Source organism: Protopterus annectens, chromosome 12.part0, assembly GCF_019279795.1.
Source record: "Protopterus annectens isolate FY-2018-M chromosome 12.part0, PAN1.0, whole genome shotgun sequence".
Lineage (NCBI taxonomy): Eukaryota > Metazoa > Chordata > Ceratodontiformes > Protopteridae > Protopterus > Protopterus annectens.
Window position 1 is genome coordinate 830,855,173 of NC_056746.1, and position 14,283 is coordinate 830,869,455.

General features: G+C 36.4%; 1 protein-coding gene across 2 annotated transcripts in view; it reads left to right on the forward strand.

Annotated features, from left to right (window-relative positions):
* Positions 1-14,283, forward strand: part of LOC122816825 (tyrosine-protein phosphatase non-receptor type substrate 1-like) — a 524,785-nt gene that overhangs the window by 98,849 nt on the left and 411,653 nt on the right. The gene's annotated exons all lie outside the window — the stretch shown is intronic.

Consider the following 14,283-nt stretch of genomic DNA (forward strand, 5'->3'; position numbering starts at 1 on the left):
AGTGAGCGTACCCTGGGAGCTCCTGTTATCATGATGCAGCTGCATAAGATGAGTAGTTAGAACTAAGATGGTTCATTAACATAGGACAAGGATGAGAAGAAAGAGCAGTAGAAATGTGATACAATTTGCAACTACTTCCATGTATGCTGTACTGCTTAGCTTGTGTGGACATGAAAGTAATTTAAGGCAAGTGCATATGCATGGATTTAAAGGCATATTTAGAGTTTTAATGGAATATTAGGTTACATCTACAATATCACTGCACTTGAGTTGTTATATTTGCAAGTGTATACAAGGTGTCTGATTTAAATTTGTTTTAGTACCAATACTTGTAATTTTCATTTTGCTATGGAATTTGGTCAGTTCAACCTGTTTTTTTTTTAGTTTTTTTTTTTTTTGCATTTTATAAATTGCAATATAAGGCCAGTCTTTTTTCTAATTTTTGATGAAAAAGTTGATATCATGTCCCTTTTTTTCTGTCTTGTGTTTCTTTACTAGTTTATTTATTAACATGACTGCAATTCCAATGAATTTAATTTTGAATCTTGCTCTTACAAATATTTTTCACTGAACAACCACTCAAACAGCTTTTCTTTGAATTTTAGCTCAGAATGACTTGTTAAAAAATGACAGTTCTAGATCCAACAACTTAAACTATATTTCACTGTGAGTGAACTTGTAGCAAATACAGAAAAAGACACATTGCTTCATGTAACAGACGAGGAAAGAATTTAAGTATTTAATATTATAAATTTAATGGGGGGGGGAAGAAAGAGAAAGGCAAATGCCTGAATGAAAGAAAAATTTCAGCCTCATTGTAAGCCAGAAAGATTATACTCTAAGGCATTTATGTTTTACCAGGGATTAAGGAGTTCAGAAATCAACTGGTGCTTGTTTGACAGAAATGATAAGAACAAGACCGAGTTTAATGATTTGGATGATTCACTGACAAGACACAGCCTTGTGTATAGAATTAAACATGATCAGATAAAAAAGCTGTGAAAAAAGAGACTGAGACATAAGGACCAGTAACTCTCCCAGTTTTTGTAAATTCAGCTATTAGCTAGTAAGTACACTGGCTGGATGCAAGTAAAGAAGAAACTCAGAGAGCCCGAAAGAAAATCAACTAGAAAAAGTGAAGAGGAAACTCTGACTGGGAAGAATCATGCAGCTGTTCAACAAAAAGAGACTCAATATCCATCTTTGGTACAAGGGATGGCTTCCAATAATGTAGAGGAAAAAATAAATCAAATGTGTCCAGAGCTGATTAAATTAAATGCAACACTGAAGAAGTTTATCAATTCAAATAACAAAAGGCTGGAAAAATAGAATAAACAACCATTCAGAGGAAGACGACCAGCAACACTGAAATTAGTGAATATATGTGTGAAATTGCATCAAAAATATTTGTGAAATATGGCTTTACAAGACAAAAATCGAAAGCTTAGACTTGTTGACTTTATTAAAATTGTGAGGGACTGTAAAGCATGTACCCCACTTCATGGTTTTATGCTTGGAAGGACACTATAAGGAAAGAAAAAAAGCAAATGTAAATGAAACAAATTTTGTTCTTAATATTTGTATAAAACATTTCACAGTACAAATTGCATGTTGTATAGCAAAGTATTTTTCAGTTATTATTGTACAGGATAAAGATACTAAAGTAAACAAGTGCCTCTTTCCTTAGTTGTTTAGTTTTATGAAATCTAAGCATTACAATGTAAAAAGGCTGGACCAAAAACATGTTTAAGTTAATATGCTGTAATATTGGATTGTTGAGGTAGTGAAGGGGGTGTAAAAGTGCATAGATTATAATATATGTAGAGGTGGTATATTTTCTCTTACTTTTGCATGGATGAATATCTGGATTAAGGCACTTAGCTTAATCTAATTATATTTTTGTGTGTGTTTAAGCAAGTAAATAAACCACAGAATGTAATGAAAGGTTTTCCTTTAGCAAAAAAAGTTCAGTGTGAGTTGAAAAGTCTGCAGCTGAGGGCAGTTGTACATTTTTTCTTATGTTTCCATGTAAACAAGCTGATGACAGGGCCAGGCAATAAAAGCCAGAACACTTTTTTAGAGCTAAAAGTAATATTTTCTGAAAGCATACAAGTTTTTTTTTCACATCTGGGAGGGAAATAAAGATAAGACAAAAACAGGCAGCAGTTAGTGTAAGTAAGAGTGTAGGCTGTAACATGCGCCTTTGCATGGATAATCTTAATTTTAGGTTAGGCAATGCCTATGGTTGCAGCTGCCAATTTGGGACAATTGCTCCTATCAGGGGGATTAAACATTATTATTTGAAGATATACATAGTTTTATGTATTTGTTTTAAGGCAATAGGTTATGTGTGTGCTCTGAGGAGTGCCTTTTTGTGTGAGGGTTTTCAATAAAACACAGTGTTGTAACATTTGATATAGGTTCTAATGGAGATGACAAGAAGCAGCTGTACAAAAGATCAAACTGAGAAACATTAGTGAGTGCATGTAACACAAAAGTTGGAAACAGACATTTAATAAAGCTACTATGTAAAATAGAGAAGAATACTAACTTCTTATCATGACAGGTACACTATACATTTTATTTTTGAATTTGAATAGCCTCACAGGTATAGACAAAAAGTTAAGATAATTGAATCATGTTAAGAAATGCAGAGTGCAAATACAATGCCACAGTTGACAGATTTGTAAAGAAGTGAACATCGGAAACTGATAAAGAAATAATTTCAGGATGGAGATTCAGCACAGTATCAGGGACAAAGGAAAAAGGAGCATTTACACTAATTACTAGATGGACTCTAATAGTGATAGAACAGGAAAAAAGATAGATGTTTGGCAGTAAGGGGCTACTGGCAAGGGAGGAGGATTATGCTGGCAAGTATTTATAGTCCACTTAAAACTGCTATTCTTTCTAGAATTTAACAAACTTTTGGGAGGGAGTATTACTTATAGGTGGGGACTGGACCTTGTCTTGCAAAAGCGTGGGTTTATATGGGGGGCCTAGAAGAGAAAATATAACTAAAGAGGGTAGATTTGTGAAGTAATTTATGAAAGTATTTGGTATGGAAGACATGAATTCAGTAGTAGGAATTTGGAGAACATTTACTTATTATTCCTCAGTGTACAATAATTAGGTTAGACTAGATAGCAATTATATTTCATGGGAACATATGCATTTAATCGAAAGCTTTGATTCACATCCAATAACTATTTCAGATCATGTTCCAATAACTAAGATAAAACTGTAGGGTAATGAAGCAAAAATGAGTCACAGGAACTTCCTAACTACTTGTTAAAAAGAGAGGAATATAAGCAATGGGTAGTGGAAATAATTTGCCAAAGCATTATATCCCACTGCAGTGATACACAACCCAACCCAGGCCCAACCCCCCCCCCCTCCAGCCCCAGCAAACCAAACAAATCTCTCATGCTATCAACAATAAATCTCCAAAGCTGTAGAAACAAAATACCTAACTCCAGGTGGGAATTTCACAAAAAAACACAGTATTATAGCAGCTACCAAAACCTGATTGGAATCATATGTAAAAGACAGAACCCCCCCCCCCCAGCTTCTCATGTCTAAGAACCGATCAGCCCCACATGAGAGAAGGGAGAGTAGCAATACTTTCCATAGCAAATAAACTTTACTTCCCTACTCAAAACCAACATCCAACTTCTCCCCAGCTGCAGTATCAATCTCTGTATTAAAACTTAACAATCATAAAAACATTTGCATAATTACTATGCATATACCACCAGGAAACTAAATACTAATATTATAGAACATACTTGCCTGGACATCCCAAAACATAGATAATGAAAATATTCTAGTTTGTGTAAACATTGATTGGCTAGACATTTCCCAAAAGAACCCCTCTAAAAAACATAAACCTTTACAAATTCTCCCAACTAATTCAAGACATCAGTAGACCCCACAAAACTAACAACTGGGGCTTCACAATAGACTGGATATTAGTGTCCAGTTATAACAATATCACCACTGCAGGCATACTACCTAATACCATTAGCGACCACCACCAAGTATGTATCCTACTCAAGTCGTCCCCAACCCCAGGCCAACACCAATACAAATTAACCAGAAATTTGACTAAGTTCCAACCATCTGTATTTAATGAAACCTTAGCTAAAGTAAATTGGGAACACCTCAAATCCCTACCACTTAATGAGGTTGTTGAATTCTTTAACTCAACTTTCCTAGACATCCTAAATAGGCAAGCACCCACCTGGCAAAACTGAATAAAACATAACCATGCAAGCTGGCTCTCAAAATCCACCAAATAAGTCAAGTCCACAAGGGATAAAATCTGGAAATAGGTTCATAGGTTCATAGGTAAGTATTAGGCTATTGGCCCTGGGGCCTATATAAGCCTAGCCAAAAAGGTTCCCTGGCTTTCGCCACCCAAGAAAATTATTTTCCTGTGCTGCTGTCAAGCAGTGCTGCAGAAGTGATCCCCATGGTAAAATTTGTATTTCCCATCCGGTCGTCAAGATTTTTCTTAAAAAGGGCCAGTAAGGCGCTTTGCTTGACATGAATGGGTAGTTTGTTCCAGAGTACCATTCATTTCATGGCACAGCACCACTACTGCCCTCCTCTCCTTCCTAGATACAGTCAACCAGGCATGGGATTCTGGCAAAATAATCATTTCTCTTTACCTAGGCCTCTCCAAAGCTTTTGATACCATTCCCCACACCATCCTCCTCTCCAAACTATCCACCTTCTACATTTCCCCACCTTCTCTACAATGGCTCAATAGATATCTCTCCAATAGGCAGTAATCTACCAAATAGCAACAATCTTACTCTCCCTTCCTCAATACTTCCACAGGTGTACTCAAAGGCTCCGATACTTGGTCCTCTCTTATTTAGCATCTTTACTAACAACTTTCACTCCACTCTGCCACAACGCACAGTAATCCAGTATACTGATGACTCAGCAATAATAAGCACTGCAAAGTCCAGCTCTGAACTCCAGCAAATCACCCAGAATGCCCTTGCCTCTACTGAATATTGTATGTTTAACAATTATCTTGCGCTAAATCCAGCAAAAACTAAACTAGTACTTTTTACCCCTAAGAAAACCATTCCCCTAGATAAAAAAACTCTTCTCTGTACAAGCCCAAGGCAATGCCACTATAGAGGTTGTCCCACACACTAAACTACTAGGCATTATTATAGATGAAATCCTTAACTTTGACCTACACATAAACAATAACATCATAAAAACACACCAAAAGCTCAGTATGCTCTACAGGCACCAACACTTTCTTAGCCTCTTTACTAGACAAACCCTTTCAATCACCTTTTTATTACTCTCACTCCATTATGGCACCCCTTTCCTCACTAATATCCAAAATTCTACAAAATCCTAACTTGAAATGTGCTACAACAGAAAAGCCAAATTTGCCACCAAAGCCAAATTCTCATCCCATCACTGCAAGTCACTGAAACAATTAAGCTGGCTGGAACTCCCCCACCATCTATCATTCACCCAACTAACTACAGCACACAAAATAATCTACATGTCAAGCAGAACACCTCATTGGCCCTCTTCAAAAGGAAACTTGACGATTGGATGGGAGATAGAAAATTTACCCCGGGGATCACGTCAGTGTGCTAGACAAGGGCGCTAGACAAGGGTCCAGGGAAGTAAATATTGTGGGAAGAAATATCCAGGGAATTGTTATGGCTAGGCTTGTATAGGCCCTAGGTCCTATAGCGTAGTACCAACCTATGAACCTACAGACCCAAAGACTATCATGCTCTCTCGACACTACTCAACCAATACCAACCCAGCAGGCAAATAAGATCTGAAAACCATCTACTTCTAAAAGTGGAAAAGCCCACCTTACCTGCTGGTCAACTCCTTTATTCCTTCATCATTGCCAAACTATGGAACTCACTTCTACCTTCTATAACAAACACAGGCAGCACCACCACTTTCAAACAAATACTGAAAAAATCATCCCATCTGTTCCTGGCTATGTACCTGGTCTATAACCTAACCTCTTCCTTATCCTTGTATGATAACTAAACTCCTATGCTTTTTGCTAATGCTGACTGATGACATTTTCTCCATAATTATTATTTTTTACCACTTTTTGATACTGGTACAATAATGCTGATTAATATATCTCTGTTTATACCTCTCTGACTGAATTCATCTGACAACAAACAAAATTTCTGCTTTTATGTATATATTCTGTATATATTACTGTAAACCCTATCTGTAACACTGTATCCACTTTTGTACCAATTAATGTTTAATATTTTCTGTATCTATGATCTTGTCAGAGCTTTTTTCCCCAGGCCTCCACTGAAAATGGGCTCTTTTAGGTTCAGTGGACTTTCCCAGTAAACAAATGTAATAAATAAATAATCAATCAATCAATCAATAGATAAATAAATAATTTATTCAAAAGTTATTAGGGAATATAAAATTTTCTTTAGAAGTCATAGCTAGTGAGTATGATAATATGAAAATGAAGTTTAAAAATAGGGTAGAAATAAAAGAAAAAGATATGGTTTAGAAGTAACAGGAATTATTTAGAGGTGCTGAAAAAGTTTAGAGTATTGGAGAATAAGAGGAATTTCACAGAACTAGAAGATATGCAACTGCAGAGTGCTAAAGAAAAAATAAAGTAGTATCTGAATGATATACATGAATTTAGAAAGATTGCTGTTAAGCAACTGTTTTTGATAGTAACTCCAGAGTACAAAAACTTTTAGCACACCAACTTAGACAAAAGAAAGTAGAAAGGCCTGTTACCAAACTTGGGGAGCCTATGACAAAAATATAACCAGAGATCCTATAGAGAGTATTAGAAGTATGCTGGAAATTTTATGAAAATTTGTATAAAGCAGGGAAATGTGGAAATTAAGAGAGGAAATATTTATGGAAAAATCAAGTATCCCAAGGTTAGAGGTAGATGGAGCTCAACTATTATTATTTAAGGGAGGAGGAGCTGTGATAAAAATGATGACGTACAATCAGACTGCAGGAAAGTCTCCAGGAACAGATGTCATTCCTGTGGAAGTTTGGATGTTAGGAGGGAAGAAAGTGATAAAGATCTGGAAGGTTTTGTTCAACAATATTTTAAAAGGAGGGGAAGCATCAACATCCTGGAAGAAAGTTGTGGTGGCCATAATACCTAAAGACAGCAAAGTCCCATCAGACCCAGCTTCATATAGGCCTATTTCAATTTTAAACCACGATTATAAAGTGTTTATGTTTATAATAGCTAAAATAATTGCAAAGGTGTTGCCCAAAACTGATAGATATGGATCTATAGGGTTTTATGGAGGGGAGGCAAACATCTGACAACATTAACAGAACAATGAGCAGAAAGTAAGAAAATACATCTGTTATTGATGGGTCGTGATGCAGAGAAAACATTTAACAAAGTAAGCTGGGATTTTGGGAGCAGGGTAAAGGAACATCTGTGTTCCCTGATGCAATATTAAGGTTAATTAGGAGAGTATATGAAGAGCAGCCGAAAAAAGAAAAAAAAGAAGGAGGAGCGTATATGAAGGATCAGAGACAAAATTAAAGTGGGAGGGTTCCTGTTTAACAATTGTATTTGAACAGAAGAGCTAGGCAGATGTGTCCTCTTTCCCCTTTGCTATTTGGTTTATATTTAGAGCAATTGGAAAGGAAAATAAGGGAGTCAGAAATTTAAGGATATAATTTGGTATGGTAATAAAGAAAAGTTGTCTGTAATTGTAAAATATATTATTTTTGTATCTGCCAAAACCATAAAAAAGACATTTTGGTGTTTTGGAACATGTTCAGACAGTTTCATGTCTTTTTGGGGTATAAAATTAATGAAGACAAAAGAAAGGTTATAGCTGTAGACTATGTACCCAGACATGAATTGGACTAGCTATGCCCATTTTTATGGAGACATGATACAATGAAATATTTAGGAGTATGGATTAAAAATGATTCTGTTATAGCAGCTAAGAATATATTGGAAGAGACTAAACAACAGATAATAAAAAACAGAAATTGGAATCTCTTGCTTTTGGATATGTATAGCAAGAAACAAGCAATTCATTTTTATACACAGGTCAGGCATATTTTTATTTACCAGAGAAGAAGTTAAGAACAACAATTAGTAAAGAGTTGAAGGAAATCATTTGGGAGGAGAAAAGGGCAAGGTTTAAGTGGGATAAGTTGATCCTTCAACAGAACAAAGGGGGTTAGGATTACCTGCTTTGAAGGGATATTTTGAAGGACTATATCATTGGTAAAAAAGTTACATGAGCCACCTCTAAGTAGGCTCATGGTATCTTTATACCACACTCCAGCAAAACTTCAAAGGGTGTTACCATCTATTCAAAAACTATGATCTGCAAGTTTGCTACTAACTCATATGCAAAATCACATAGCTGGTGCTTTTAATTAGAGCATATTTGCAAGTGGATAAATCTGACTAATTTGAAAAGAAAAACACTTAGAAGTTGAATGGTTTCTTTCTAAATTATTTACATCTGTTTATAAGTTAATTCAGTGACAAGCATGTGCAAAGTCAAACTGTGAACTAGAGTGATGTGGTACAATAATGAAAGGGTGGCCAGATAATGCTACATTACTTTGTCCAAGTGTGTGTGTGTGTGTGTGTGTGTGTGTGTGTGTGTGTGTGTGTGTGTGTGTGTGTGTGTGTGTGTATCTAGATGGGCTTACCTGTATTCAAGGTTTATTAGTTAAAGCTAACACAGCCATTACTCCTTCTCCATCCTAACCGTAATACATAAGCCACACGTGGGTATGACCAAGTGTAAAGAAGCACCATGCGGTTCTCGTTTTTGTCTAGGAGCTCTCAAAAGCTTGAACAAATGATGCAGAAATGTGAAGTTTGAAATTTGCTCTGGAATCAAAATCAAAAGGACATTTTGAATTTATCTTGGATGAAAGTGAGTATTGACTTGTATCAGTACAGAGCTAATAATTAATAATTATGTGTAGATTATTGCTTGAAATATTCAGAAGTTGAATAATTACATGAAACCACAAGCCACATTGCTATTGCAGTCTTAAAATCTATCTTTACCTTTTTTTAATTTCTCCAAGTCTTTTGGGTTTCTAATACCATGAAGGGAATGGACTCCATTCCTAATTGAAAATATGATTACAGTTCATGAAATTAGTAATGTTTCAGTCTTTGTTGATAGCCAAAAGTGCTTTTCGCAGCACCTGCCATGTGCCCAGTAATGACTCCTTCTGCAATTCGTATGGAGTTAGCATGTATTGGTAACATATCTAAATACGATTGTAGATTCTTTTTTATAAGACCTGTTGCTCATACTACTATTGGAACTGCCTGGCTATCTTTCTTCCACATTGCTCTCACTTCTGCCTGCAAATCCTGATATTTTATGACTTTGTGCCTCTTGGTACGCAAGACACTGCAGTCACTGGGTGTAGCGATTTCAATGATCAATGCTACTTTTGTCTTCTTTTCATGGACCACTATATCTAGTTTTCTCGCATCTATCTTTTGAACTGTTGGTAGTAGGTGATCCCATGTGATACTGACCATCATTTTCTATGATGTTTTGTACCTCATGTTTCCAGTGTTTTTCAGCTACTTCAATATTATAATGTTTACACAATCCCCAGTGCAACAGTCTTGTCCCATTATTATGCCTTTTGGTATACAGTCTTTCTGCCATTAGTATGTCACAACCAGCAACAAAGTGTGCGACTGTTTCCAATTCTGTTTTACAAAGCCTATGTTTGTCTGTTTCTCCCACATGTTCAATGGACTTTGTAAAGCAACATGTATGTAGCCAACTATCTTGAGCCGTCAATATTAACCTTTCATCTTTTGGTTTGAATTCATCTCTCCTTAACCATATCTGCGTTCGATCCTGATCAACATGCAGTTATTCCAGGAGTTTTCTATACTTGCAACTATATTTATGCATTTTCCACATTTCTTGCATTCTCATCTGATCCTTTGCCTTATATTCTTTCTTTTGTTTTTGGCACATTCAGCTGCTGCCTGATTTTTATCTACTTCTAGTTTGATTTCCATTCCCGCTTGATGCCGATATGCTTCTGCTGGACTAGGAAGGGAAGTCATCTTAGATTTATTCTCCTCATGTTTCAAAACTTTCACTGTGTTTGGGTCTTGTGAGGTCAGCAGATATGTGTGGAGTCCCACAACTGCAGATCCATACATGTAATCATTTTCAAGGAGGCTCATACCTCCTTCAGAATGGGGAATATATAATGTTGGTATGCAATGATTTTATAAATCATTTGATGAAGGTGAGGCATCCTTCTTGTTTTCCTGTCTAATCTATCCAACACCTTTTGGGGCCAGTCAATTGCTCCAAAAATGTAAGTTAAAACAGGAAGAGCAAATTTATAGCTTGAATTTTGTTCCTAGATGTCAACGCTGTTTTCAGGAGTAATTTAAGTCTTGTGAAATCTTTATTACTACGTTTTATTTGCATTTGTTCATATTTTATTGTCAATCCTTCATCAATTCCCAGATATGTATGCACTCCCGCTTGCTCACTTTCTTTTATAGCACATTCTTGTCCCAAACTGATTTTTTTTTGTGCTGCAGCCTTCCTGCTTTAAAGGTTGCTTTTGCACATTTATCAAGACCATATGACATTCTTATATCTTCTGAAAAAGTTTTTACTACTTGCTGTTGTGCTTTCAGTTCATCATCTGATGAGCTATACACTTTTAAATCATCGACAAAGAGAAAATGAGAAGTCTTTACACTTTGTTGCTTTCTGGGAGACAAATTATAGCCATGACCTAATCTGTTAAGCAGACAGCTTAATGGGTTAAGGGCAAGATAAAAGAGCAACAGTGACACTCACCCTGGAATATTCCCTTTGGATTTTTATCACTGAAGTAGTAATTTGTCCTTTATCATGGCTTAACTGCAAACTGATTTGTTACTCTTTCATGGTCACTGTGATGTAGTTTACCAGTGTAGGGTGTATCTTATACATTTTTAAGCACTCTTTTATCCATTAATATGGGATACTGTCAAACGCTTTTTTGTAGTCAGTCCATGCCACACTTAGATTCTTTCCCTTTTTACAGTTCTCCACTATGATTTTATTTAACAACAAATTTATTTTATTTTACATTTGTTGACCGGGCTAGTCTGGCTGGATACATGTCCATTTTCAGCAGAGGCCCGAGGAGAAAAGCTCCACTAAATACTAAGTACATTACATAAACAAATCATTACTTTAAAAAATATCAAAAATTGGAGTTATATCAACCTAATGACTAAAAGATCATTTCAAAAGAGAGACAAGTTTCCAATATGAAGTTTGTTGCAAGATAACAAATTGTACATAAAATGAATATACTTAAATCTATACAGTGAAAGGAAGAGAAATGAGAAAGGAAGAGATGAAAAGAGTGAAGAAGAACTAGCGTATGAGGAAAAGGTTAGTCAGGTGTACTGCAGGAACAAAGCCAATGATTTTGGTAGTACAGTTTAATTTTCTGTTTGAATTGTGGCAGGGATGTGGTCAGAGTTATGTCACTAGGTAAAAGATTCCAAGTTCTACCTATTGTGTTAGTGAAAAGAGAACCACCTGCTGTGTTGTTTACCCTTATTGCTTTAGTCATGAGTTTATTAGAGGAGCGAAGTGAGTTAAGGTTGTTGTAAGGGATTAGAAGTTGAGAGAGTATTGGGGTGTTGTCAGGAAGGTGTAATATGTTGTGAGCTATAGTGAGTTGAGGAATTAAAAGGTAGTTTTGAAATTCGAGCCAACCAAGTTGTTTTAGGTTTATACAATGGTGGGTTCGGAAGGGGTTGCTGGTGGCGAGCTATGTTGTGATAGCAAGTTATAAGTTTGTTAAGATTGATTTTCTTAAGGTTTGTATAAATGGGGGAAGCATAAAGGAGAGTTGATAAGAGGTGAGATTGAGCAATTTTTGTTCTAGTTGCTGGGGTTAGAAAAGGTTTGATACGATATAGGGATCCAAGTTTTCTGTTAACAATCTTGATGGTGTTATTAATGTGCTGTTCCAAGGAGAGATTATAGTCAATGGTTATTCCTAACAGTTTTGTAGTTGGGTCAGGTGAGATGATAGTGCCATTATTTGAGGAGATGGTAAAGTTTAAAGGGGGGGACCTAGAGGTGGGGGAGAAGAGGAGGAGTTTAGTTTTATTGGCATTAAGTAGGAGAAACCGTCTAGAAAACCAGGTTTCTACTGTGTTAAAGGTATTTTGGGTCAGTGAGCTCAGTTCAGTAGAGGAAGGTGCTGAGCAGATAAGGGTAGAATCATCTGCATATTGTATGCAGGTTGCTTGTGGGATTGCAGTTTGAAGATCGTTAATAAAGAGGGAGAACAGAAGTGGACCAAGAATGGAGCCCTGGGGAACTCCGATGGAAATGGGCAAGAGGGATGAGATATGGTTATCCCATATTACTGCTTGTTGTCTGTTGTTAAGATAAGATCTAAACCAATTAATGGCTAGCTTATCACAGGAGAGAGATTCAAGAATGTTAATTAAGAGAGAGTGGTTGACCATGTCGAATGCTTTAGAGAGATCAATGAAAAGAGCAGAAGAGAGAGTATTGTTGTTTCGATTTTTGTTGATGGTATCTACAAAGGATAGAAGGGCGGTGGTGGTACTGTGGTGGGGTCTGAAACCATGTTGGCAGTTTGCTATTATGCTGTGAAGTGAGAGATAGTGTACAAGTTGCTGATGAATACATTTTCCATGATTTTTGCTAGGGGTGAGAGAAGGGCAATTGGTCTATAGTTGGAAAGGTCAAGGAGTTACCACCTTTATGTAGTGGGATAATGTAGGAGACTTTCCAGATATCAGGGATGGTTCCTTCTAGGATAGTTCTGTTGATAAGTAAGGATATAGGATATGCAATTTCTATGGCAGCTTTCTGAAGGAAAAGAGAAGGGAGCTTGTCAGCGGAAGGGGTACAGGGTTTTAGTTTATGAATGAGTTTGTAGATGAAAGAAGTAGATACAGGTTTTAGAGAGAAGTTGTAGGTGGAGGTAGTTATGTTAGATGGAATATTAGAGTTTTTAGAGTTCATTTGTTTGGCTAGGGATTGAATAGTTTCAGAGAAAAAAGAGTTGAAAGCATTAGCAGTTTGGAGAGGGGTATCTGGGTCAGCATTTTGAGGGGAAGGAGTTTTAGCAATTCCTGGGGAGAGAAGTCTATTTACTGATGACCATAACTGTTTAGAGTTGTTAATATAAGTTTCCTGAAGTTTACAGTAGTAGTTTTTCTTGTCAGAGATTATTGATTTTTTAGCTAGATTTCTAAGCTGGTGGAAATTAACTAAATCAGGGTCCTGTCTATTGCATCTCCATTTTGTCCATACTTTGTTTCTAGCATGAATGAGTTTTTTGGTATTATTGGTCAGCCAAGGGGCAGATTTGGTCTTTACTCTAATGGAGCGTTCTGGAGCATGTATATCAAGTATGGAGAGGAATGTAGTATTAAAGAATAATACTGCCTCCTCCAGGGGAAGTGTTTTTAAGCAATTCCATTTGCATGCTCTCAGTTCAGCTTTAAAAAGGTCTGTGTTAAAATGCTTGGTAGATCGAATAAGCCTAGTATTTGGGAGGTTAATATATTGAGATTTTTGTCTAGTAATGTAGGTTAGGCAGTGGTCGCTGATGTCGTCTGGCATAGTACCTACTTTATACTGTTTGTTAACTGTATTTGTGAGTATCCAGTCTAATATACTCTCTTTCTTACTTGGTTTGTTGATTCTAGTGGTTGAGGTGATGGTTTGGGAGAAACCATGTAGATTAATATGAGAGGAGGGATTGTTAGCATTAATTGTATTCCAGTCTATGTTGACGTCACCTAGAATTATGGTTTCTTGGGGGTAGGTGGTAGATACCCAGTTTAGAAAGTCTTCTAGTATTGGAATGTTATTACCTGGGGGAATATATAAACAAATGATGAAAATGGATTTCTTGGCATTTAGTTGGAGTTTAATGATGATGGCTTCTGTTTTGCTATTTTGGTTAGGGCATACTGGTAGAGTAGAGATGTTAAGTTGATTTTTGAAAAGTATTGCTACTCCACCACCTTTACGTTTTAGGCGGTCATGTCTTACTATGTTATAACCTGGAGGTATAATCTCAGAATTTTTTGTGCCTGGGTTAAGCCATGTTTCAGAGAGGCAAAGAATGTCAAAAGAGTGGGTATCTAAGAGGGCATGGACGAAGGGTATTTTGTTATTTATGCTTTGGATGTTAAGGTGTCCTATGAGGAAGTTATTGTTGCGGTGAGGT